This window comes from Lissotriton helveticus, chromosome 7 (genome assembly GCF_964261635.1).
Source record: "Lissotriton helveticus chromosome 7, aLisHel1.1, whole genome shotgun sequence".
Taxonomy (NCBI): Eukaryota; Metazoa; Chordata; class Amphibia; order Caudata; family Salamandridae; genus Lissotriton; species Lissotriton helveticus.
The window spans coordinates 1,601,222,374-1,601,247,931 of NC_136068.1; the positions used below are offsets into that span (position 1 = coordinate 1,601,222,374).

Genomic DNA, 25,558 nt, shown 5'->3' on the forward strand with positions numbered 1-25,558 from the left:
CTTCCATACTCCTGGGTGCGGCGAGGTGAACCTTTACCTAGATGGAGGGCCGGAGCTCAGTAAACACGAGGAGAGGCAGGGCACGGACAGCACCGCTGCATCACTACTTGGAAAAGGGAGCCCAGGCAATTCAATTGTATTTATGTAGCTGTAGCTCTCATTATCCCCATGATGAGGCGCTTTTCGGCAAGTAGCGCACTACTCCAGAACCCGAAGTGGTGGATTAGTACAGGGAAATATACATTGTTATTGGGAGTAGTAGATCTGAAAGTCTGTTAGTTAAATTAATACAATAAAGGATGGATAGAGGAGGGAAGAGTGTAGAAATGGTGATTTGGGATGAGTCAGAGTGGGAGTAGGGGATATTTTGGAAGAGAAATAGGATGAGTCAGAGTGGTGGTTTAGTGAGGTTTGGGAAGATTCGTTTTTTTTCCCTCTGCAGTGGGAGGAAAATATATAAATATGTAGATACATAACCACACCTAAGAGGTATACATACATAGAGATTTAACATAATATGCTTATGGAAAACAGTCTGTCTGATGATTCGATGCCCAATGATCACACTTTCCACCATCTATCCATCAGCTGTTCCATATTAGTATACCTTCTGCATTGCTCTCCTGGCAGAAGACAGTGCTGCATCATGGTGCCCCCCCCCCCGTGCCTCTGAAAGGTTTTCTCTTACACATCTCTTCTCAACATGATGTTGGATTGAACATCGGCACTAGCATTCTGTAGGCAAGTTGAAATGCTGCATTTTTTTTAGGGGGGGTAGGCCACTTATTTAATGCACTGGTCAAGTTGCTTCGACCTTTTTCGCTATCATATTCATCACCCAGCTACTTACACTTATCACTCTAGATAGTCAGCATGAAATATAATATTCACATCTACATCCAAGCTAGGGTCAGATTTGATCAGTTACCCTATTTTTTTTGATAAATGATTTTTATTGATTTTAATAAAGTAACATCCAGAGCATTTGCATGACAATTGAGGCATAATGTTAATATTGAAGATGAGCAATAAAATCGAATGGCATGGGTAGGGGCATAAGCAAGCACGCAGTCAAATAACATTTCCGAGTCTACTACGCTGGGCAGCTTGCTGCTCCACTCCACAGCGCCACACAGCCATATGTAATCGGGTTATAATTAAATTATCAAAAGGCGAATCGGTCATTGCTCCTCAAGTCCAGCTCTAGGATATATTGCATACATTTGTGGAATAAATTATAAATTTAAACAAGAGAAACATAAGATATTAAAATAAAGAACAAATTAACATAAAACATGAAAAAGAGAACAAGAACCGATCTCCATATGTAAAGATCATCGCAGTTTGATCAGTTACCCTTAACAGTCAATTCTTATAGGACTATTGTCAAATTAATGTCCTTTTCGGTTGTACCTTCCAATAAATTAACTTGTATTTTTTTTATCACTGCACTTGTGTAACATAGGGGAAGATAAGGGAGACACCACAAGGACTAATTCACAGTCTAATATGCTTAGAAGTGACAATATAGGAGGTGGGATAAAAGACCGGTGATACCAAATCATGTCAAAGAAAACTGGTAACTTGGCTGTTTTTTTTTTTAAAGCATTATTAAAGAATCAGAGAAGTTTCAAATTGGCTTCAACTCAGTCAAATGCAAAGTTGTGCTTTGTGCACATAACAATCGATGCAACACCACATGAAGGGAGAGGGTGACCACCCCCACCCACTACGCCGGACACACACTCGACCACGTCTTCTCATCCAGCAAGGACATCGTCTTCAGCCACGCCACTGGACTCCACTGGACGGACCACAGCTGCATCCACTTCAGCTTCAAAAGAACAACGGTCCACCACCACCAGCAACAGGGTGCACGCAGAAGCTGGAACAAGATCACAGCCGACCAGCTCGCCGCATCCCTGAGCCAGCACCCCCCCACCGAACCCCAGCCAGGCCGCCAACAACCTCACGAAGTGGATCAGCAGCTGCGCAGACGACCTCGCCCCACTGAGGACCCCACCTAGCAGACCCAGCAGCAAGAAAGCACCCTGGTTCACCGACGAACTCAAGAGCTCCAAGAAGCACTGCCGAGCCCTCGAGAGAACCTGGCGCAAAGACCCTACACCAGACAACATGACCACCCTCAAGCTCGCCACCCGAAAACACCACCAACTGATCCACGCCACCAAGAAAACTGCATTCAAGGAACGACTGGACAACAACGCACACAACAGCAAGGAACTCTTCAACATCGTGAAAGAGCTCTCCAACCCCAACGCCGAAAACAACGACATCACCCCATCTCAAGCCCTCTGCAACTCCCTCGCCTCCTACTTCCACAACAAGATCGCCGACATTCACAACAGCTTCAGCACTCAACCAACGCTCCCCACGACCGCACCTACGCTCCCCACCACCACCCTACGCACCTGGACCCCGATCAGCACCGAAGACACCATCCGCACGATGAACACCATCCACTCTGGATCTCCAACCGACCCCTGCCCCCACCACGTCTTCAACAAGGCCGACGCTGTCATCGCACCCCACCTGCGGGACATCATCAACACCTCCTTCGACACCGCTACCTTCCCTGAGAGCTGGAAGCACGCCAAACTCAGCGCTCTACTTAAGAAACCGTCAGCGGACCCCACCGAACTCAAAAACTACCGCCCCATCTCTCTCCTCCCGTTTCCGGCCAAAGTCATCGAGAAGAACGTCAACAAGCAGCTGGCCGCCTTCCTCGAGACGAATGGATCCCTCGACCTCTCGCAGTCTGGCTTCCGGGCCAACCACAGCACCGAGACCGCCCTCATCGCTGCCACCGATGACATCCGAGCCCTGCTCGACAACGGAGAAACAGCGGCCCTCATCCTCTTGGACCTCTCCGCGGCATTCGACACCGTCTGGCACCGCACCCTAGTGCAGCGCCTCAGCAACGTCGGAATCCAGGAGAAGGCACTGGAGTGGATCATCTCCTTCCTCGCCGGAAGGACACAGAGAGTCCGCCTTCCCCGTTCAGATCAGAAGCCACCAAAGTCATCTGCGGCGTCCCTCAGGACTCCTCGCCCAGCCCCACCCTCTTCAATGTCTACATGAGCCCCCTTGCGGCCATCGCACGCCAACACAACCTCAACATCATCTCCTACGCCGACGACACTCAGCTGATCCTCTCCCTCACCAACGACCCCGCCACCGCCAGAGCCAACCTACACGAAGGGATGAAAGACGTAGCCGAGTGGATGACGACCAGCCGCCTGAAACTGAACACAGACAAGACGGAAGTTCTCATCCTGGGCTCCTCTCCCTCCGCCTGGGACGACTCCTGGTGGCCCCCCGCCCTGGGCAGCGCACCCAAACCGACAGACCACGCACGCAACCTGGGCTTCATCTTGGACTCCTTCCTCTCCATGACCAGACAAGTCAACGCCGTCTCCTCGTCTTGCTTCAATATCCTGCGCATGCTACGCAAGATCTTCCGGTGGATCCCCACCGAGACCAGGAAGACGGTCACCCAGGCCCTCGTCACCAGCCGTCTGGACTACGGCAACGCCCTCTACGCCGGAACCACCGCCGAGCGAGCGAGGGAGAGCGAGCGAGCGAGGGAGGGAGAGCGAGCGAGCGAGGGAGGGAGAGCGAGGGAGGGAGGGAGAGAGAGGGAGAGCGAGGGAGAGCGAGGGAGGGAGAGGGAGGGGGAGGAAGAGGGAGGGAGAGGGAGGGAGAGGGAGGGAGGGAGAGGGAGAGGGAGGGAGAGGGAGGGGGAGGGAGAGGGAGGGAGGGAGAGCGAGTGAGGGAGAGCGAGTGAGGGAGAGCGAGTGAGGGAGAGCGAGTGAGGGAGAGCGAGGGAAAATGACAGAGGCAGAGCGAGGGAGGGAGAAGGAGAGCAAGGGAGAGGGAGGGAGAGCAAGGGAGAGCGACAGGCAGACAGAGGCAGAGTCATATAACAAATTGACTGAAATTGCCTAGGATTGATTCACCCAAACTATATTTCCCTGTCCTAGGAATTGAATTTTTTTTTACTATTCAGGGGGTCCTTGTTTTTCACATTTAGGAGAGCGAGGGAGGCAGAGCGAGGGAGGGAGACGGAGGCAGAGCGAGGGAGAGAGACGGAGGCAGAGCGAGGGAGGGAGGGAGAGAGACGGAGGCAGAGCGAGGGAGGGAGGGAGAGAGACGGAGGCAGAGCGAGGGAGGGAGGGAGAGAGACGGAGGCAGAGCGAGGGAGGGAGGGAGGGAGACTGAGGCAGAGCGAGGGAGGGAGGGAGACTGAGGCAGAGCGAGGGAGGGAGGGAGGGAGACTGAGGCAGAGCGAGGGAGGGAGGGAGACTGAGGCAGAGCGAGGGAGGGAGGGAGACTGAGGCAGAGCGAGGGAGGGAGGGAGAGAGACTGAGGCAGAGCTAGGGAGGGAGGGAGAGAGGCAGAGCGAGGGAGGGAGGGAGGGAGAGAGGCAGAGCTAGGGAGGGAGGGAGGGAGAGAGGCAGAGGGAGGGAGGGAGAGAGACTGAGGCAGAGCGAGGGAGGGAGGGAGAGAGACTGAGGCAGAGCGAGGAAGGGAGGGAGAGAGACTGAGGCAGAGCGAGGGAGAGAGACTGAGGCAGAGCGAGGGAGGGAGGGAGAGAGACTGAGGCAGAGCGAGGGAGAGAGACTGAGGCAGAGCGAGGGAGAGAGACTGAGGCAGAGCGAGGGAGAGAGACTGAGGCAGAGCGAGGGAGAGAGACTGAGGCAGAGCGAGGGAGAGAGACTGAGGCAGAGCGAGGGAGAGAGACTGAGGCAGAGCGAGGGAGAGAGACTGAGGCAGAGCGAGGGAGAGAGACTGAGGCAGAGCGAGGGAGAGAGACTGAGGCAGAGCGAGGGAGAGAGACTGAGGCAGAGCGAGGGAGAGAGACTGAGGCAGAGCGAGGGAGAGAGACTGAGGCAGAGCGAGGGAGGGCGACTGAGGCAGAGCGAGGGAGGGAGACTGAGGCAGAGCGAGGGAGGGAGACTGAGGCAGAGCGAGGGAGGGAGACTGAGGCAGAGCGAGGGAGGGAGACTGAGGCAGAGCGAGGGAGGGAGACTGAGGCAGAGCCAGGGAGAGAGACTGAGGCAGAGCCAGGGAGGGAGACTGAGGCAGAGCGAGGGAGGGAGACTGAGGCAGAGGGAGGGAGGGAGACTGAGGCAGAGCGAGGGAGAGAGACTGAGGCAGAGCGAGGGAGAGAGACTGAGGCAGAGCGAGGGAGAGAGACTGAGGCAGAGCGAGGGAGAGAGACTGAGGCAGAGCGAGGGAGAGAGACTGAGGCAGAGCGAGGGAGAGAGACTGAGGCAGAGCGAGGGAGAGAGACTGAGGCAGAGCGAGGGAGGGAGACTGAGGCAGAGCTAGGGAGGGAGGGAGGGAGACTGAGGCAGAGCGAGGGAGGGAGGGAGGGAGGGAGACTGAGGCAGAGCGAGGGAGGGAGGGAGAGAGACTGAGGCAGAGCGAGGGAGGGAGGGAGAGAGACTGAGGCAGAGCGAGGGAGAGAGACTGAGGCAGAGCGAGGGAGGGAGGGAGAGAGACTGAGGCAGAGCGAGGGAGGGAGGGAGGGAGACTGAGGCAGAGCGAGGGAGGGAGGGAGGGAGACTGAGGCAGAGCGAGGGAGGGAGGGAGGGAGACTGAGGCAGAGCGAGGGAGGGAGGGAGGGAGACTGAGGCAGAGCGAGGGAGGGAGGGAGACTGAGGCAGAGCGAGGGAGGGAGGGAGGGAGGGAGACTGAGGCAGAGGGAGGGAGGGAGGGAGACTGAGGCAGAGCGAGGGAGGGAGGGAGAGAGACTGAGGCAGAGCTAGGGAGGGAGGGAGGGAGAGAGGCAGAGCGAGGGAGGGAGGGAGGGAGGGAGAGAGGCAGAGCTAGGGAGGGAGGGAGGGAGAGAGGCAGAGGGAGGGAGGGAGAGAGACTGAGGCAGAGCGAGGGAGGGAGGGAGAGAGACTGAGGCAGAGCGAGGAAGGGAGGGAGAGAGACTGAGGCAGAGCGAGGGAGAGAGACTGAGGCAGAGCGAGGGAGGGAGGGAGAGAGACTGAGGCAGAGCGAGGGAGAGAGACTGAGGCAGAGCGAGGGAGAGAGACTGAGGCAGAGCGAGGGAGAGAGACTGAGGCAGAGCGAGGGAGGGAGACTGAGGCAGAGCGAGGGAGGGAGACTGAGGCAGAGCGAGGGAGGGAGACTGAGGCAGAGCGAGGGAGGGCGACTGAGGCAGAGCGAGGGAGGGCGACTGAGGCAGAGCGAGGGAGGGCGACTGAGGCAGAGCGAGGGAGGGAGACTGAGGCAGAGCGAGGGAGGGAGACTGAGGCAGAGCGAGGGAGGGAGACTGAGGCAGAGCGAGGGAGGGAGACTGAGGCAGAGCCAGGGAGAGAGACTGAGGCAGAGCCAGGGAGAGAGACTGAGGCAGAGCCAGGAGAGAGACTGAGGCAGAGCGAGGGAGAGAGACTGAGGCAGAGCGAGGGAGAGAGACTGAGGCAGAGCGAGGGAGAGAGACTGAGGCAGAGCGAGGGAGAGAGACTGAGGCAGAGCGAGGGAGAGACTGAGGCAGAGCGAGGGAGAGAGACTGAGGCAGAGCGAGGAGAGAGACTGAGGCAGAGCGAGGGAGGGAGACTGAGGCAGAGCGAGGGAGGGAGGGAGGGAGACTGAGGCAGAGGGAGGGAGGGAGGGAGAGAGACTGAGGCAGAGAGACTGAGGCAGAGGGAGGGAGGGAGAGGGACTGAGGCAGAGCGAGGGAGGGAGAGAGACTGAGGCAGAGCGAGGGAGAGAGACTGAGGCAGAGGGAGGGAGGGAGGGAGACTGAGGCAGAGCGAGGGAGGGAGGGAGAGAGACTGAGGCAGAGCGAGGGAGGGAGGGAGAGAGACTGAGGCAGAGCGAGGGAGGGAGGGAGAGAAACTGAGGCAGAGCGAGGTTGGGAGGGAGGGAGACTGAGGCAGAGCGAGGGAGGGAGACTGAGGCAGAGCGAGGGAGGGAGACTGAGGCAGAGCGAGGGAGGGAGACTGAGGCAGAGCGAGGGAGGGAGGGAGGGAGACTGAGGCAGAGCGAGGGAGGGAGGGAGGGAGACTGAGGCAGAGCGAGGGAGGGAGGGAGGGAGACTGAGGCAGAGCGAGGGAGGGAGGGAGGGAGACTGAGGCAGAGCGAGGGAGGGAGGGAGGGAGACTGAGGCAGAGCGAGGGAGGGAGACTGAGGCAGAGGGAGGGAGGGAGACTGAGGCAGAGCGAGGGAGGGAGACTGAGGCAGAGCGAGGGAGGGAGACTGAGGCAGAGCGAGGGAGGGAGACTGAGGCAGAGCGAGGGAGGGAGACTGAGGCAGAGCGAGGGAGGGAGACTGAGGCAGAGCGAGGGAGGGAGACTGAGGCAGAGCGAGGGAGGGAGACTGAGGCAGAGCGAGGGAGGGAGACTGAGGCAGAGCGAGGGAGGGAGACTGAGGCAGAGCGAGGGAGGGAGACTGAGGCAGAGCGAGGGAGGGAGACTGAGGCAGAGCGAGGGAGGGAGACTGAGGCAGAGCGAGGGAGGGAGACTGAGGCAGAGCGAGGGAGGGAGACTGAGGCAGAGCGAGGGAGGGAGACTGAGGCAGAGCGAGGGAGGGAGACTGAGGCAGAGCGAGGGAGGGAGACTGAGGCAGAGCGAGGGAGGGAGACTGAGGCAGAGCGAGGGAGGGAGACTGAGGCAGAGCGAGGGAGGGAGACTGAGGCAGAGCGAGGGAGGGAGACTGAGGCAGAGCGAGGGAGGGAGACTGAGGCAGAGCGAGGGAGGGAGACTGAGGCAGAGCGAGGGAGGGAGACTGAGGCAGAGCGAGGGAGGGAGACTGAGGCAGAGCGAGGGAGGGAGACTGAGGCAGAGCGAGGGAGGGAGACTGAGGCAGAGCGAGGGAGGGAGACTGAGGCAGAGCGAGGGAGGGAGACTGAGGCAGAGCGAGGGAGGGAGACTGAGGCAGAGCGAGGGAGGGAGACTGAGGCAGAGCGAGGGAGGGAGACTGAGGCAGAGCGAGGGAGGGAGACTGAGGCAGAGCGAGGGAGGGAGACTGAGGCAGAGCGAGGGAGGGAGACTGAGGCAGAGCGAGGGAGGGAGACTGAGGCAGAGCGAGGGAGGGAGACTGAGGCAGAGCGAGGGAGGGAGACTGAGGCAGAGCGAGGGAGGGAGACTGAGGCAGAGCGAGGGAGGGAGACTGAGGCAGAGCGAGGGAGGGAGACTGAGGCAGAGCGAGGGAGGGAGACTGAGGCAGAGCGAGGGAGGGAGACTGAGGCAGAGCGAGGGAGGGAGACTGAGGCAGAGCGAGGGAGGGAGACTGAGGCAGAGCGAGGGAGGGAGACTGAGGCAGAGCGAAGGGGAAGGAGGGGAGGGGGAGGGAGGGAGAGAGAGAGGGAGGGAGAGAGAGCGAGGGAGGGAGAGAGAGCGAGGGAGCGAGAGAGAGCGAGAGAGAGCGAGAGAGAGCGAGAGGCAGAGCGAGGGAGAGCGAGGGAGAGCGAGGGAGAGCGAGGGAGAGCGAGGGAGAGCGAGGGAGAGCGAGGGAGAGCGAGGGAGAGCGAGGGAGAGCGAGGGAGAGCAGGGGAGAGCAGGGGAGAGCAGGGGAGAGCAGGGGAGAGCAGGGGAGAGCAGGGGAGAGCAGGGGAGAGCAGGGGAGAGTGAGGGAGAGCGAGGGAGAGCGACAGGCAGACAGAGGCAGAGTCATATAACAAATTGACTGAAATTGCCTAGGATTGATTCACCCAAACTATATTTCCCTGTCCTAGGAATTGAATTTTTTTTTACTATTCAGGGGGTCCTTTTTTTAACATTTATGTTAAGAACATACTACACAGCAGCTATACGAGGGAGGGAGAGCGGGAGAGCGAGGGAGGGAGGGAGAGCGAGGGAGGCAGAGCGAGGGAGGCAGAGCGAGGGAGGCAGAGCGAGGGAGGGAGAGCGAGGGAGGGAGAGCGAGGGAGGCAGAGCGAGGGAGGCAGAGCGAGGGAGGCAGAGCGAGGGAGGCAGAGCGAGGGAGGCAGAGCGAGGGAGGCAGAGCGAGGGAGGCAGAGCGAGGGAGGCAGAGCGAGGGAGGGAGACGGAGGCAGAGCGAGGGAGGGAGACGGAGGCAGAGCGAGGGAGGGAGACGGAGGCAGAGCGAGGGAGGGAGACGGAGGCAGAGCGAGGGAGGGAGACGGAGGCAGAGCGAGGGAGGGAGACGGAGGCAGAGCGAGGGAGGGAGACGGAGGCAGAGCGAGGGAGGGAGACGGAGGCAGAGCGAGGGAGGGAGACGGAGGCAGAGCGAGGGAGGGAGACGGAGGCAGAGCGAGGGAGGGAGACGGAGGCAGAGCGAGGGAGGGAGACGGAGGCAGAGCGAGGGAGGGAGACGGAGGCAAAGCGAGGGAGGGAGACGGAGGCAAAGCGAGGGAGGGAGACGGAGGCAAAGCGAGGGAGGGAGACGGAGGCAAAGCGAGGGAGGGAGACGGAGGCAAAGCGAGGGAGGGAGACGGAGGCAAAGCGAGGGAGGAAGACGGAGGCAAAGCGAGGGAGGGAGACGGAGGCAAAGCGAGGGAGGGAGACGGAGGCAAAGCGAGGGAGGGAGACGGAGGCAAAGCGAGGGAGGGAGACGGAGGCAAAGCGAGGGAGGGAGACGGAGGCAAAGCGAGGGAGGGAGACGGAGGCAAAGCGAGGGAGGGAGACGGAGGCAAAGCGAGGGAGGGAGACGGAGGCAAAGCGAGGGAGGGAGACGGAGGCAAAGCGAGGGAGGGAGACGGAGGCAAAGCGAGGGAGGGAGACGGAGGCAAAGCGAGGGAGGGAGACGGAGGCAAAGCGAGGGAGGGAGACGGAGGCAAAGGCAAAGCGAGGGAGGGAGACGGAGGCAAAGCGAGGGAGGGAGACGGAGGCAAAGCGAGGGAGGGAGACGGAGGCAAAGCGAGGGAGGGAGACGGAGGCAAAGCGAGGGAGGGAGACGGAGGCAAAGCGAGGGAGGGAGACGGAGGCAAAGCGAGGGAGGGAGACGGAGGCAAAGCGAGGGAGGGAGACGGAGGCAAAGCGAGGGAGGGAGACGGAGGCAAAGCGAGGGAGGGAGACGGAGGCAAAGCGAGGGAGGGAGACGGAGGCAAAGCGAGGGAAGGAGACGGAGGCAAAGCGAGGGAGGGAGACGGAGGCAAAGCGAGGGAGGGAGACGGAGGCAAAGCGAGGGAGGGAGACGGAGGCAAAGCGAGGGAGGGAGACGGAGGCAGAGCGAGGGAGGGAGACGGAGGCAGAGCGAGGGAGGGAGACGGAGGCAGAGCGAGGGAGAGCGAGGGAGGGAGAGGGAGGGAGAGGGAGAGCGAGGGAGAGCGAGATCGAGCGAGATCGAGGGAGAGCGAGGGAAAACGACAGAGGCAGACCGAGGGAGGGAGAGGGAGAGTGAGGGAGAGCGAGGGAGAGCGACAGGCAGACAGAGGCAGCGTCATAAAACAAATTGACTGAAATTGCCTAGGATTGATTCACCCAAACTATATTTCCCTGTCCTAGGAATTGAATTTTTTTTTACTATTCAGGGGGTCCTTGTTTTTAACATTTATGTTAAGAACATACTACACAGCAGCTATACGAGGGAGGCAGAGCAAGGGAGGCAGAGCGAGGGAGGCAGAGCGAGGGAGGCAGAGCGAGGGAGGCAGAGCGAGGGAGGCAGAGCGAGGGAGGCAGAGCGAGGGAGGCAGAGCGAGGGAGGCAGAGCGAGGGAGGGAGGGAGACGGAGGCAGAGCGAGGGAGGGAGACGGAGGCAGAGCGAGGGAGGGAGACGGAGGCAGAGCGAGGGAGGGAGACGGAGGCAGAGCGAGGGAGGGAGACGGAGGCAGAGCGAGGGAGGGAGACGGAGGCAGAGCGAGGGAGGGAGACGGAGGCAGAGCGAGGGAGGGAGACGGCGGCAGAGCGAGGGAGGGAGACGGCGGCAGAGCGAGGGAGGGAGACGGAGGCAGAGCGAGGGAGGGAGACGGAGGCAGAGCGAGGGAGGGAGACGGAGGCAGAGCGAGGGAGGGAGACGGAGGCAGAGCGAGGGAGGGAACGGAGGCAGAGCGAGGGAGGGAGACGGAGGCAGAGCGAGGGAGGCAGAGCGGGGGAGACAGAGGGGGGGAGACAGAGGGGGAGACAGAGGGGAGACAGAGGGGGAGACAGAGGGGGAGACAGAGGGGGAGACAGAGGGGGAGACAGAGGGGGAGACAGAGGGGCAAAGAGGAACAGTGGGAGAGGGAGGGAGAGAGAGCGAGGGAGGGAGGGAGAGGGAGAGAGCGAGGGAGGGAGAGAGAGAGAGCGAGGGAGGGAGAGAGAGAAGCGAGGGAGGGAGAGAGAGAGCGAGGGAGCGAGAGAGAGAGCGAGGGAGAGAGAGAGCGAGGGAGAGAGAGAGCGAGGGAGAGAGAGCGAGGGAGAGAGAGCGAGGGAGAGAGAGCGAGGGAGAGAGAGCGAGGGAGGGAGAGCGAGGGAGAGAGAGCGAGGGAGGGAGAGAGAGCGAGGGAGGGAGAGAGAGCGAGAGAGGCAGAGCGAGGCAGAGCGAGGCAGAGCGAGGGAGAGCGAGGGAGAGCGAGGGAGAGAGAGAGCGAGGGAGAGAGAGCGAGGGAGAGAGAGCGAGGGAGAGAGAGCGAGGGAGAGAGAGCGAGAGGGAGGGAGAGAGAGCGAGGGAGGGAGAGAGAGCGAGAGAGGCAGAGCGAGGCAGAGCGAGGCAGAGCGAGGGAGAGCGAGGGAGAGCGAGGGAGAGCGAGGGAGAGCGAGGGAGAGCGAGGGAGAGCGAGGGAGAGCGAGGGAGAGCGAGGGAGAGCGAGGGAGGGAGGGAGGAGGGAGGGAGAGGGAGAGGGAGAGAGAGGGAGAGGGAGGGAGAGGGAGGGAGAGGGAGGGAGAGGGAGGGAGAGGGAGGGAGAGGGAGGGAGAGGGAGGGAGAGGGAGGGAGAGGGAGGGAGCGAGGGAGAAACGACAGAGGCAGACCGAGGGAGATGGCGGGAGGGAGAGCAAGGGAGAGTGAGGGGAGAGCAAGGGAGAGCAAGGGAGAGTGAGGGAGAGCGAGGGAGAGCGACCGGCAGACAGAGGCAGAGTCATATAACAAATTGACTGAAATTGCCTAGGATTGATTCACCCAAACTATATTTCCCTGTCCTAGGAATTGAATTTTTTTTTACTATTCAGGGGGTCCTTGTTTTTAACATTTATGTTAAGAACATACTACACAGCAGCTATACGAGGGAGGGAGAGCGAGGGAGGGAGAGCGAGGGAGGGAGAGCGAGGGAGGCAGAGCGAGGGAGGCAGAGCGAGGGAGGCAGAGCGAGGGAGGCAGAGCGAGGGAGGGAGAGCGAGGGAGGGAGAGCGAGGGAGGGAGGGAGAGCGAGGGAGGCAGAGCGAGGGAGCGAGAGCGAGGGAGGCAGAGCGAGGGAGGCAGAGCGAGGGAGGCCGAGGGAGGCAGAGCGAGGGAGGCCGAGGGAGGGCAGAGCGAGGAGGCCGAGGGAGGCAGAGCGAGGGAGGCCGAGGGAGGCAGAGCGAGGGAGGCCGAGGGAGGCAGAGCGAGGGAGGCCGAGCGAGGGAGGAGACGGAGGCCGAGCGAGGGAGGAGACGGAGGCCGAGCGAGGGAGGGAGACGGAGGCAGAGCGAGGGAGGGGACGGAGGGAGACGGAGGCAGAGCGAGGGAGGGAGACGGAGGCAGAGCGAGGGAGGGAGACGGAGGCAGAGCGAGGGAGGGAGACGGAGGCAGAGCGAGGGAGGGAGACGGAGGCAGAGCGAGGGAGGGAGACGGAGGCAGAGCGAGGGAGGGAGACGGAGGCAGAGCGAGGGAGGGAGACGAGGCAGAGCGAGGGAGGGAGACGGAGGCAGAGCGAGGGAGGCAGAGCGAGGGAGGGAGACGGAGGCAGAGCGAGGGAGGCAGAGCGAGGGAGGCAGAGCGAGGGGGGAGACAGAGGGGGGAGACAGAGGGGGGGAGACAGAGGGGGGGAGACAGAGGGGGGGAGACAGAGGGGGGGAGACAGAGGGGGGGAGACAGGGGGGGGAGACAGGGGGGGGGAGACAGGGGGGGGGAGACAGGGGGGGGAGACAGGGGGGGGGAGACAGGGAGACAAGGGGGAGACAGAGGGGGAGACAGAGGGGGAGAAAGAGGGGGAGAAAGAGGGGGAGACAGAGGGAGAAAGAGGGAGAAAAAGGGACAGTGGGAGAGGCAGAGAGCGAGGGAGGGAGAGCGAGGGAGAGGGAGGGAGGGAGGGAGAGCGAGTGAGGGAGAGCGAGTGAGGGAGAGCGAGTGAGGGAGAGCGAGGGAGGGAGAGCGAGGGAGGGAGAACGAGGGAGGGAAAGAGAGGGAGGGAAAGAGAGGGAGGGAAAGAGAGGGAGGGAGGGAGAGGTAGGGAGGGAGAGGTAGGGAGGGAGAGGGAGGGAGGGGGAGAGGGAGAGGGAGGGAGAGGGAGAGGGAGGGAGGGGGAGAGGGAGGGAGAGGGAGGGAGAGGAAGGGAGAGGAAGGGAGAGGGAGAGGGAGGGAGAGGAAGGGAGAGGGAGGGAGGGAGAGCGAGGGAGAGAGCGAGGGAGGGAGAGAGCGAGAGAGAGAGCGAGGGAGGGAGAGAGAGGGAGAGAGAGCGAGGGAGGGAGGGAGAGAGAGGGAGAGAGAGCGAGGGAGGGAGAGAGAGCGAGGGAGGGAGAGAGAGCGAGGGAGGGAGAGAGAGCGAGGGAGGGAGACCCCAGAGTGAGGGAGGGGGAAGGAGAGAGAGGGAGGGGGAAGGAGAGAGAGGGAGGGGAAGGAGAGAGAGGGAGGGGGAAGGAGAGAGAGTGAGACAGTGAAAAGGAGGGAGAGGGAAGGAGAGAGAGGGAGACAGGGAAGGAGGGAGAGGGAAGGAGAGATTGGGAGAGGGAAATAGAGTGAGGGAGAGGGAAACAGAGTGATGAAGAGGAAAACAGAGTGAGGGAAAGGGAAACAGGGAGAGGGAAACAGAGGGAGAGAGAAACAGAGAGAGAGAGAGAGAGAGAGAGAGAGAGAGAGAGAGAGAGAGAGAGAGAGAGAGAGAGAGAGAGAGAGAGAGAGAGAGAGAGAGAGACAGTCAGAGTGAGTGAGACAGAGGGAGAGAGGGAGTGAGACAGTCAGAGTGAGTGAGACAGAGAGACAGAGGAAGAGAGAGAGAGAGAGAGAGGTAGAGATAGAGGGAGACAGAGAGAGAGAGAGAGAGCGACAGAGAAAGAACGAGAGAGATAGAGAGAGATGTTTGTATGCCGGGTCTGGTGGCTCAGTGGACAAAGGCGTCTGCTGCTGGGACCTGTGATAAACCTCATGGTCACAGTTTTTTTGTTGCTCTACGCCTGCCCCCTCCCCCACTGACCCCGCCCCCACCTGTGCAGCCCTCAGACACAAACCACACTGTAAATGTGGCCCCCGAGAGAAAGTTTGTGAGTACCCATGATCTAGAGGCATCTTGGCGCTGAATAACAAATGTTTATTGCCACTCAACTCAATAGTACTCATTTTATCGACCTCAGATGGATGAAAGGCTGAGTGGACCCGCCGGGATTTGAACCTGTGAACATGAGGTCGAACACAGGCCCCTGGAACCACTACAGATAGTGGTTCCAGCTAAAATATATACATACATTTGCAAAGTTAGGCAATATGAGACTAGCAATAATGCTCCCAGAATGTGATCTGATTAAATGCAAATATTTGCAGAAGCTTGAAAGCAAGATTGATGACTTTCTGCTTTAAAAATAAAAGGTTCATAAAAAAATGCAACTAGGAAAAATATTGTTTTGATTAACAACTATAACATTTTAGGTACCATTTCTTAGAAGCACCATTTAGAAAAATGTATTTATGAACGCTAGTATTTTCAAAAACTATTCAGAATGGAAAATCAGTGTAACCAGTTTCAACAAGATTATGGGAAATATGAAATTAAACAAGAATAGGAAAACCCAATAGGTCCGGGATTGGTGGTCATCATTCTTTTGGCTTTGACAAAGCGTGTCTTGTTTCAACATTGCTCTTGGAAAACTTTATTATTGTGGGAGCTGCCAGGCCCAAACATTGCCAAAAAGCCAGAATATTTTCTGGTCTCAAAAAGCACACATTGCCATGCTAGTTGCTGGCACTTTGTGTGCCGATATGCTTCTTGTGAAAGAGCAGAATGCTATCACTCACCAGCTGATAGATGGATAGGGAGAGAATTTCAATAAAAATAAACACCAGACTTAATTAGGGGCCCAGTTCTCCAAGAAATTCATTAAAGTGCACCCATGGTATAGGTCTTAGCATTAGTGCAGATTTATGTATTTAATGAATTCATAAGAATTTACAGAAGTAGACCAGGAAATCGTACTCCTAGAAAATATTTGTGAACTGTTTTTTAGCACGAGCAAATATGCATCTGTGATTTGCTCATACGAAAATATGTTGAGCGTTTACAAGCTCACTTTTTTCCCCAACCCTGGAAGAAGTTTTACTTTTGCCCTTGTCAGAAGTAAATGTCCAAACGTTTCTCAGTCTAGAATTTTTTTTGAGAAAAGCTGGTGGAAAACCTTACAACATGCAAGTTATTATTGCACAGACTCAAAAGGGCATTTCATCCCTGGAACTATTGCTTACTGCTTTCTCCAGCCCCAGTATGAGGATCTGCGGAGAGGTGGTAAAATAAAGAAATTGCTAGTATTAAAGCCCTACTATAGTATTAGCCCTGGCATAATTAGAGAGGCTATTATCAGAGCTCTTATATATTGAGATTGCTACCATAATTTGTTGCTGCATTACATAGCACTAAATGGACAAGTAGATTTTTTTACAGGACAAGTAGATTTATAAAGCAACCTGTCCCTTGGAAAGGTAGATATTTTATTGAACTCCACATCCCTGCATTTTACAATGTTCACTTTAATACAATAGGATCAACTCAGTAGATTAACAAATTCTCTTACCTACTAAGCATATTCTTTCAGAGTCCGTAATGCAGATTCATGGCAGAAAAAGTACCTATGCATCCCCGCAATCGTTTATCTCGGCCAATCTTCCAAGTTACAAATAATGGGTATGGGTCATTCGAGGAAAGGATAGTCATCAATGAGGGCAGAAAGACTGAGTGGAACCAGAGTGCAAGAAGATCCACAATTGGAACGATTGGAAGTTTGCCCAGTTGTCTCACACCAGGTAATACTTGCAATACATGAAAGAGCCTTATGGAGCAGTGAAGGCTCATCAAGCAGGCTGGACCCTCACCTATAGTGTAAGCAATGTTGCACATAGCACCTGCCACTCCATCCTCAGAGCTCAGACACACAGTGACCAAAGTCTTGTAAACATCACAATCACTGGCCTACCCGCAGGTTCAGTTTTTCCTCATGAAAACGAGTAGTAGTTGGAGCTAGTAAAGGATGTGACGTTTTCCTTACAACGTTGAAACTGGATGGATGCAGGCAATCTGGGGCAATCTGGTTTTGCCTCAAGACAGCGCTAAAGGGGTGCAAAAATCTAAATTTTAACATAAAAACAAGTGCAGAAATCATCATGAACCATTTGTAATAAGAATAACGTCTTCTACCGGTGTCCTCCCCTTTGGAGGACAGACTCTTGGATGATTATCTTCCAGATAAGGCCATCTCTCTAACCTATCATAAACTCCTGAATAACTCGCCCGACCTACTTGCAAAACTTCGGGAAAGATGGTGTTTAGATGTGGGTGAAATTGATGATGAGGACTGGAGAGATGCCCTCGCTTTGCCCCGGGAGGTTGCTTTTCGGTCCCAGTTCAAACTAGTCCAACTCAAGTTGTTGCACAGGACCTATTACATGAGCTCGGTCCTGGTAAAAATGAGTCTAGAGTTCTCCTGTCTGCCCGTGAGGTTGTGGACAAGTGGGCACTTATCTACATCAATGGTGAGAATGCCCTGTTCTCCATAAATACTGGGGGGAGATTATCACAGCTTTAACCCAGATTTGCGGGAAAGATATTGAAAGTTCCCTGAGACTTTGCCTCTTGAATATTTGGGAGGCCACTGATCTGGCTAGGCCAGAGCGATTATGGGTCCCCCTGGGGTGCATGGTGGCCAAGCGTAACATCGCCAGAACGTGGAAGGGTGGAATTGAATTGAAATGCTCAGATTGGAATTCCGATATGGATTGGTGTATGCAGGCTGAAAGAGCGTGTATGAAAGCAGGGGCTGCCCGGGGAAATGGACCAAAATCTGGGCCCCATGGAATGAAAGCAGAGGTTGGCTGTGCACCCCCTTTGGCGAGACCTCTCCGTTTGCAATGGACGCTGTAATCTGGCGCTCTCAGACCACAGTTCTACTGAAGTTATCTGGACTTAAAGCTCTTGTACAAATGTGCTGCTTCTGTATTGTGTCGGACTGATTCTTTGCCACATCTTTTCTATTTGCTAAAAAATGTCATGACTGCATTTTTTTGTGTGTTTATGTTTGTGATATAACGTGAATCGTTCTTTATTTTTCCCTCACTAAAAAGATTAATTAAAAAAAAAAAACGAACAACTTCGAGATTCACGGGAAGCTAGCAATAGATAAAAACCCCTCACCATTGAAGACTCCTGAACGGAACAATTAGGGCATTTCAGTATTCGGAGGTTTATGGTTTAGTTAATAAAACCATTGGAATTGAATAAAAGCAGATAAAAGACTTACTGAAAGTGAAATATGCAATGAGCAGTTACAGTAGGCAGTCAGTGCTTCACTAAGGCAGCAAGCGACCCGGCCAGGGTCGTACACCAGGACCCGACCCGACTTGCTGGGTTTTGGCCGGATCATAATAAAACAGCATTGCAATCCTAAGTCCCCCAAGATACAAGACAGTTAAAATATTCACAGTGCCATGTGCCAAGGACCACTGTGCAGTTACAGTGGTCATTCAGAACTTTACAAAAGGCAGTTAAAATGTACAAAGTCCAATGTGCAAGGACCAGAAGCACTCAGTCAGTAAAAACAGAATCGATCACAAGGAACCAGAGTTATGCGATAGGACCCAACCCAACATGTAAAAGTGCGTTGGGATTGTCTGGAATCCAAGATCGGCGTCTCCCTTTACATCATGTTCTGCCTGACATGGACTGTGTACTTTGCTATTGGGTTTTGCCATTGGTTGAGGCATGGTGCGGTCATGGTGAACGAGGCGAGCTGTTGCCCGAGTATTTTGAAGAATTTGGCACATCTTGTCAGCACACAAGGAGCAAAGTTTTGAAAGCAGATTGAAAAAGAATCTTGACATATGCGCGCCCCTAGGAACAATAAGACCGGTTTAAGCAACAACCTCCTTTGAGGATTTAAAGAGGGGCTGCAGCATAGCAGATGTAGCCAAGTATCATGCATGTAATGACATAACCTGCAGTTCCTTTTAACTCCTCAGCCAACCCAGGCTGGATTGAAATCTTTTACTGGGAGCACAAGTAATTTCATGTGCAGTATTTGTTTGCGTATTTCTGCGTTTATGGCTTTCAGGAAATAGGGTTGCGGCTTCCCAACAAGGCAGGTGTCATTCAGGGGCTGCACCATCACCAAGTTGATAGTAGGTCTTGCACCCTTTTAGGTCTCCTTCAGTAGTTAATTGACTGCCTTTTTTCCAGGCTGTATATGCAACAACTTGGACTTGTAGGGCTGCTTCATTGATCTGGAGGGACGCAATAGTACTATTCACTTGTTTGAACCAAGGAAATCCTAGGGCTTCAAATATAAATTTCAAGTAGCCCTTTAATGAGCATCCTAGGGCGTTCCTAGACCGGATATATAATTTCAGCAAGGAGGCTTTAAACTCTAAGAATTGATTCACAATGCCCAATTATATTTTTAACCTTGAAATACAGGTGTATCGTGGCTGATGAAAGATTTTTCTAGAAGCACTTCAATTAATTGGCTCCGAGGCTGAGCCGAGAGCCCCTGGGTATGAGTGGTGACCAGATTGTAACGCTTAGATTAGTGTTGCCTTCATTACCCTTAGAATTTGGACAGCCGAGACACTGCTTAGTAGTCAAATCAACTGACCAACCCCATAGGTAATGGCAGCCTCTTTTTTTTTTTAAATAGCTCTCGCTTGTTCCACAGGTGTGCAATTTTCGCTGAATCTCACACTGAGGTAACTGTACTTCGTGGTTGTATTAACTGTCTTGCTGCCCAAGCACCAGGTCACATTCTTTCAGTTCTGATATCTCCCAAAGATTAATACTTTTATTTTGTCCTGTTTTACCTGGAGATACTTGGTCACATTGAATGTATTCAGCATGTTTAATGGCCGGTTTTGGTGTGGTCCATAATTACAATGTCGTCCGCATACTGAATTATTTGCATATTGGTTTGGGAGGGACCAAAGATCCAGGCTTCAAAGACTTTCCCAGATCAGCAGTATAAAGTTTGAACAGCTGGGGAGCCAAGACTTAGCCCTGCTTTAGGCCTTGATTAGTGTCGCAAGTAACCTTGAAGAGTCCAGTTTTCACATGGACCTGTAACTCGGTATATAATGAGATTACAGCTCTTAGCAGCAATGGGGGTATACCCCAGGTGCCAAACTTTCTCTATAGCGTTGCGTTGCCCGGTCAACCCTATCAAATGCTGTACTGTAAAAAAAAAAAAAAAAAAAAAAGAAAGGACATCCATGAAACAGCAGAAGAGAGGCAATATGTTATTTTGGACAGCTCGATGTCTCAGGTAGGATACCGCTGGAATGTTGTCAACGGTTGACGCCTTGCCCGGAAGCCAGAATGAAAAAACGGTAGGATGTCCTGCTCATGTCCCCAAGCTTCGAGCTGCCCCAATACGACTCGAGCGTAGACTTTGTATTCTACGTCCAGAAGCACGATCAAACAGTTTGAGACCAGTGTCCTATTCCCCTTTCTGTATATAGGACAGAGAGTAGACCCTCTCCACGCTTCGGGGACGGCCGCCGTTTGACAGGCAAGGTTGAAAAGCAGAGTTAGCAACCTGGACCAGTTTTCAGGGGCGCATTTGAATAGGCTAGCAGGTGAACCGTTGGGGCCAAGTGCCCTATCCTTTCTCAAGTGGCTAATTTTGCAAGAAAGTTTCTTGTAAGTAGTTAATTCTGCTATAGCGCTCTGGTTCACATCAAAATTGATGGCTGGTTCTTGCCCTAGTTCAGCTCTGTTTGACGACCAAGTGGCGGATTCCCCAGTAACTGGTTCTAGAATAGTAGTGGTCTTGCAGTCCACTGTTGCGGCCTGACTGGTCATCTGGGAGGCTACGGGCTGATCCACATATCACTCAGTTGCATGCCTGGCCCGTGCTGCTTCTGAAACGCCATTCTCCCTGGATGCTTTGCTGTTTAATTTGTTGATGTGGTACCAGAAGTACGCTTGGTTTGGATCGTTGAGCAGATGTAAAATAGTGGCCCATTCTTTTTGGTTCCTTTCCTCCTTTTGTTAACAAACTGTTTTTTTTTGTGAGCTAATCTCGTGAATTTTCCTGCTGCACTGTTAGAAGGCTTTGACTGTGGACTCACTGGGCTTGGCGTAGAGCTCTTCTTGTGGAGATGATGGCTTTGTCATACTAGGAAACAACAATTCTCCTATCTCGACTAGCCTGTTGAAGGTTAGGCTTGGTCCTGTTTCCTAGCAGAAGCATTCTGAGATCTTCCACACAATTTGCCCACAACTGAAGAGCTGAATCTGAGTGATTCCGAGTTGGTAAGGGCTTTTGTTGGTCTTGCATGTTAGACCCAACTCTCGGCCGAGTGTTACTTTCTGATGGCTGCCCCAAGCCTCGAGTATTGAAGTCTCCTACAATTATAATTTTCTGTGATACAATAGGAGCTACTCCAGGCTGTTGAGCAGATTACTTGCTGTCATTGACGGGTTTTTATTTTGGTGCGTTAATTTAACAATTAACCAATATCAGGCCGAAGGCTTCCTGATCAAGTTTCAGGTCTCTGATAGAAACAGCTTTGGCCGCCGTGCAGCAAAGATCCAAAGCTGTGGCCTCCGATTTGCTTATGTGCTTGATGAAAATAGGCAAGCCCCCCCTCTAAGGGCGTCCAAAAAGACTTGTGTGGACTGCTGGTGTGAAGGTCTCATGAAACCCTGGCACTGTTGTTGGGGCCTAAGCCTAAGTCTTCTGGAGACAGAGAATGTCACTTGACTCAAGGTAGGACATGGCTTCCTATTCCCAATAACGCTTTTAAGGCTGGCCACGTTCCAAGAGACCACTAAGAGGGGGCATTTAGACCCCCGGGGTAATGTGGTCGGCATCTCTCGGGGCTAGGGATGACAAGCCATTCTCCTGGCTGTGGGTTGTTGAGACTTTCCCTGCTCTATGTATGTATTACTTGGGATGTCAGAGCATACTTCACTCCGGTTGCATGTGAATAAAATTTTTAGGGCACGTGATCCCTCGGTTGCTTTCATGGCCCAGCCTAGACTGCCTCCTGTTGTGCCCTTCGGGACACTCATGGTGGATTGTCTTGGCTGTGGGTTTAAGAGAACATAAGGATATTTCACTGGTGCAGGTTTGTGAAGGTCTAGCCCCCATTAAGCTAAGGTGGCCTTTTCAACCCACACCAATTCTCTCTGGGCCTCTTTCATCCATACCGAGGCAGTAACTTCCCCATTTGAGTTTAGGAGTGGTGGATCGAATCTCACCCATTCACGGTCCTCTACGGTTATAGGTTTTAGTGCGAGAATGTGGCTGACAAATCAACAGATTTCCTGTATTGAGTGTACCCTGTGGGCCTTTTGGACAATAACAGGGTATGAAGACCAGTTCTGAATCCTTGAGTTCATCTCCCTGTCTTACAGCCGGGGTAACAGGCTGTTGGTACTCAGGATGGGCAAACAGGGGCTCTTTAGGCGTCCATAAAGGCTCGGCTGAATTGCTGGTGGAGCGAGGCTAGTGAGCCTTTCCCTGTTTCAAGAGAGTGTGTGTTGGTCCTCGGTGGTTAGTCTACAGCTGCCTGTCTAAGTCCATCACAGGAGAGGTTGCTCACTTGTTTCTGAGTCGCACTGGTTTAACTTTGTTCAGAAAGGAGGAAGGCCCACTACTCTCTTCTTTTAAAATGACGGAGTGTTGCTACTTGGTGCTTAGTCTCCAGCTGCCGGCCCAAGTTTTATCTCGGGAGAGGCTGCTCGCTCGCTCCTGAGCCGCACAAGTTCAGCTTGGTTCAGGATTACAGAATATATTTTTATCTCAATCTACACAACGATGAAGGCAAACATCAGGGTTCAACAAACTCCTCTCAATCCAAACGAAAATGCAGGGCGTCCCCAGAGCCAGTACCCCCTTTTCATATCTGCAACGGTCTAGTGGACTTCCCTACAGAGGAGGCCCAATCCCAAATGTCAAAGCCACCCCCGACCATGAAAAAGGACGGTTTGAATTGCATCCCACGGGTCAAACCACTTGATTGGTTAGTTCCTCTAAAGTGGGCGGTTACCCCAGGAACGGGTTATCCGGCACTGAAAACTGACATAATAAGTGAGATCATTACTGCTGCTGAAACAGCAACGATTTCAATAGCTTTGTAAAAGAGAAGTAATCAGATGAAAACCTCAAAGTAGCGGGGCAGAAAGTTCCAGAAACGTGGTGGTGTGGTAAAGAAAAATGCCCTCCCACACGATGGCAATCTGGGAACCTGAAGACATCTGGCTCCAGTACAATGGAAAGTGCTTTGAAGTAGGCACAAACAGTTCTTTGAAAACAAGTAAACAGGGCCAACATCCTTCATGGCTTTAAAATCCAGGCAGAGTGCCTTAAAAGACACCTCTGCCGAACAAGTAGATAGTAAAGCTTAGGATTTACCCAAGATCTGCGAGAAAGATTGAGAATAACCCGAGCCGTCACATTCTGCACTATTCGTAGCCTGTCAAGAGTAGCTGACAGATCTAAATAGAACATATTAGCATAGTCCAGGCGACAGGCCTGGGCTGTAGTTTTACAAGCGAAATAGGTACATATTGAAACATTTTACAGATGGCCAGAACAAAATACATAACATAAAATATGTAGTTCATCAATTCAAAAACAGCCCACATTCACGTGGAAATAGGACTCTGCGTTTCAGTCAGATTATCAGAGATGGAGACGTGCTTATGTCATGCAGGAAAAAATAAAAGATCTACTCAGGGCTGCCAGCGGACACATGTATACGTTGAAGTCATTGGATAGGAAAGGAGGAAAAAAAGAGGGAAAAAAATACATCTTTCTGAAGGGAAGAATGTAATGATTCGAGGCCAAACCAGACGCCTGCATGCTCACTAACGGCTCTATCAGCACCAAATGAGCAGCCATGTCAAACTCTGCAGACAAGTCCAACAAGATCAGTGCTTGGAGCCACCCTGATCAGGTCGGACTGCAAAGGCCTGACTGACGGATCCATGAGGGTTCAGTCCAACTCTTCCAACCCTTCTCCAAATAAGTGCCAAGACTATTTGTTATCAGTATGAATCAACTTTTCCAAAGAAGTTTATGAACACAGAACTCCAAAAGAAAAACTACCCAAGAAAATGAGCATTTACAAAATAAAAACCTGTCTTATTTAATCGTGTCACTGTCTTACATAAAAAATTGATATCTTTTAACAACCTTTGATCCAGTAAAGGTAGAGCACACCTTCTAGCATATGCATTTCATAAACAATAGTCCCTTGGAAAAAGTCAAGCCAACCACTTGGCCATTGGTATTTCACACCCACATAAATCCTTCATTCTCCATGTCAGATGAGGCGAGCTCATCCACATCTGTTTTTTCTTTGCTATAATACTTGTAACCTTGCACTTAGAATGTGATACATAAAGAAGCACGAGAGTGAAAAGCACTGGTTAGAAAAGTCAACTCAACCATGCTAAACCATGGGAACTCACAAATATTTTCTTGGGACCAAAATGTAATTTGGAGTGTGCCTGAGGGCCGCATCGATGCCGTGGCATCAATAAGGAGTCATGTAGGGGATGATCAAGACAAAAGAAAAACACACCTTTCGAAAGATTACTAGAAAATGCTCCTTTTAAAGTCTTTCTTGCACTTTTTGCAGCAGTTTGTGTTATACTGTGTGTGTAGCCTTTACATGTTTTCAAATTGTGCAGGCTATGTTATACTGTGTAATACATCTGTAAACTAATGACGTGCATATTCACACTGTTTTCTGTCACAGGAAGGGACCTCCGAACATTATATATGCACATCACTTTTCTACAGTGCACCAACCACGATGCATCTCAGTGACCCAGTAATTACATACACAGATGTGAATTCTGTAGAGATGGCACTAACTAGCTCAGCTTTCCTACCAAATCAATACTTTTCCAAAAAGCAGTTTAATTTGCATTAATTTTTTTCATTTAAGGTGTTCACATTATATTTTATATTCAGGTACTTGTAGGTTAAAAGACCAACAAAACAGTTACAGAATATTGTGTACTTTTTAACTCCCTCTCTACCACCCCTCCCCCCACTCACCATGCCATTGTAATCACGGCCACATTTCCCTTAATTTTCTTTAAGCACTTACACTCTTCTTTTATCTAAGGTTTCACCAACGAGCAGGGTTGCCTTGTTTAAAGTACAAGCTACAATGTCTGTAAAAACAAAGCCCGTAACCAAAAGTGCACAAAAAAGTTCCTTTGCAACATCGCTTTTTGGTTTTGCCTAGCCAATGCATACGAAGTACGCAGGCGCTAGCAAAATCTTATGTTTTTCTCTGTGGGGTCGGGTATCCGCCCCCTCCTCCCATTGGCTAGCTCCATAAATGGAGGCTAGCCATTGGGAGAAGGCTCTGTCCGTCAATCCCGGACCAGATTCGGGGGCGTTCCCGAGAATTTTTCGCTTTTGGCGACGTCACGCTACGTCAGCCGAAAGCCAAAAATTCTCGGGAACGCCCCCGAATCTGGTCCGGCATTGCCGGCACCCTCCTTCCAAGACAAGCACAAATATGCCTTCACCCGCCCGAGGAGCTGCCCTCCAGATAACTTCATTACAATTCGCAGTACCAGCACCTTCCCACACAAGGAGTGCCTCGAGCTTCAAGCTTAGAAGTGAGCTCTGTAGTAAGTTGTCCCCCCTCCCCTTTGGTACCACTTTCTTCAGAGTGGACTTCACTAAACAGCACTGTGAAAACCATCCCCCAGGTGGCTCCGAATTTATCCCAACTTCCATCGCACTGATCAGAAGTTAAAACGTCTAAGACGGCCGCTATTTTTGTGCCGTGTGGCGGATTTCTTCGGCGTTTAGGACGTTTTCTATTACAATCAACCCTGTCAGGAGTTTTGTCGTTGTTGTCCCTTTTCTGTGTCCATGTGGGGGACGGTCCGTCTGTTTATTGTGGGTTGTGTTGGGCGGGGCTGAAGCAGTAGTGGCGGAAAAGGTATCCTATACACCTGGCTTCCTGCGAGATGTTGGGGTCATTGGGAGCCGTTGGAGGACCGAAACCTGCTAAACCCACTTTTATATCTTATGTGGCTCCCGAGGTGAGTGAGAGGGGAGAGTTGTGGCAGGGTGTGAACCGTCTTCCTGTCCGCATCCTGTTGCCCGGGAACACATAGCAAAGTAGGGCTGCATCACCAACCCTCATATCTTGCACCCATGGATACCTATCCTGGGTCATCACCCCCAGTTGTTACCCATAAATCAGACACCATCGCTCTCTAATCGACGCAAACTGTACATTGTTAAACTATGAGCAGCTTCTTACATTCCTTCAAAAT

General features: G+C 53.6%; 1 protein-coding gene across 10 annotated transcripts in view; it reads right to left on the bottom strand.

The window, feature by feature from the left end:
- Positions 1 to 25,558, bottom strand: part of LOC144770575 (carnitine O-palmitoyltransferase 1, liver isoform-like) — a 525,217-nt gene that overhangs the window by 414,149 nt on the left and 85,510 nt on the right. The gene's annotated exons all lie outside the window — the stretch shown is intronic.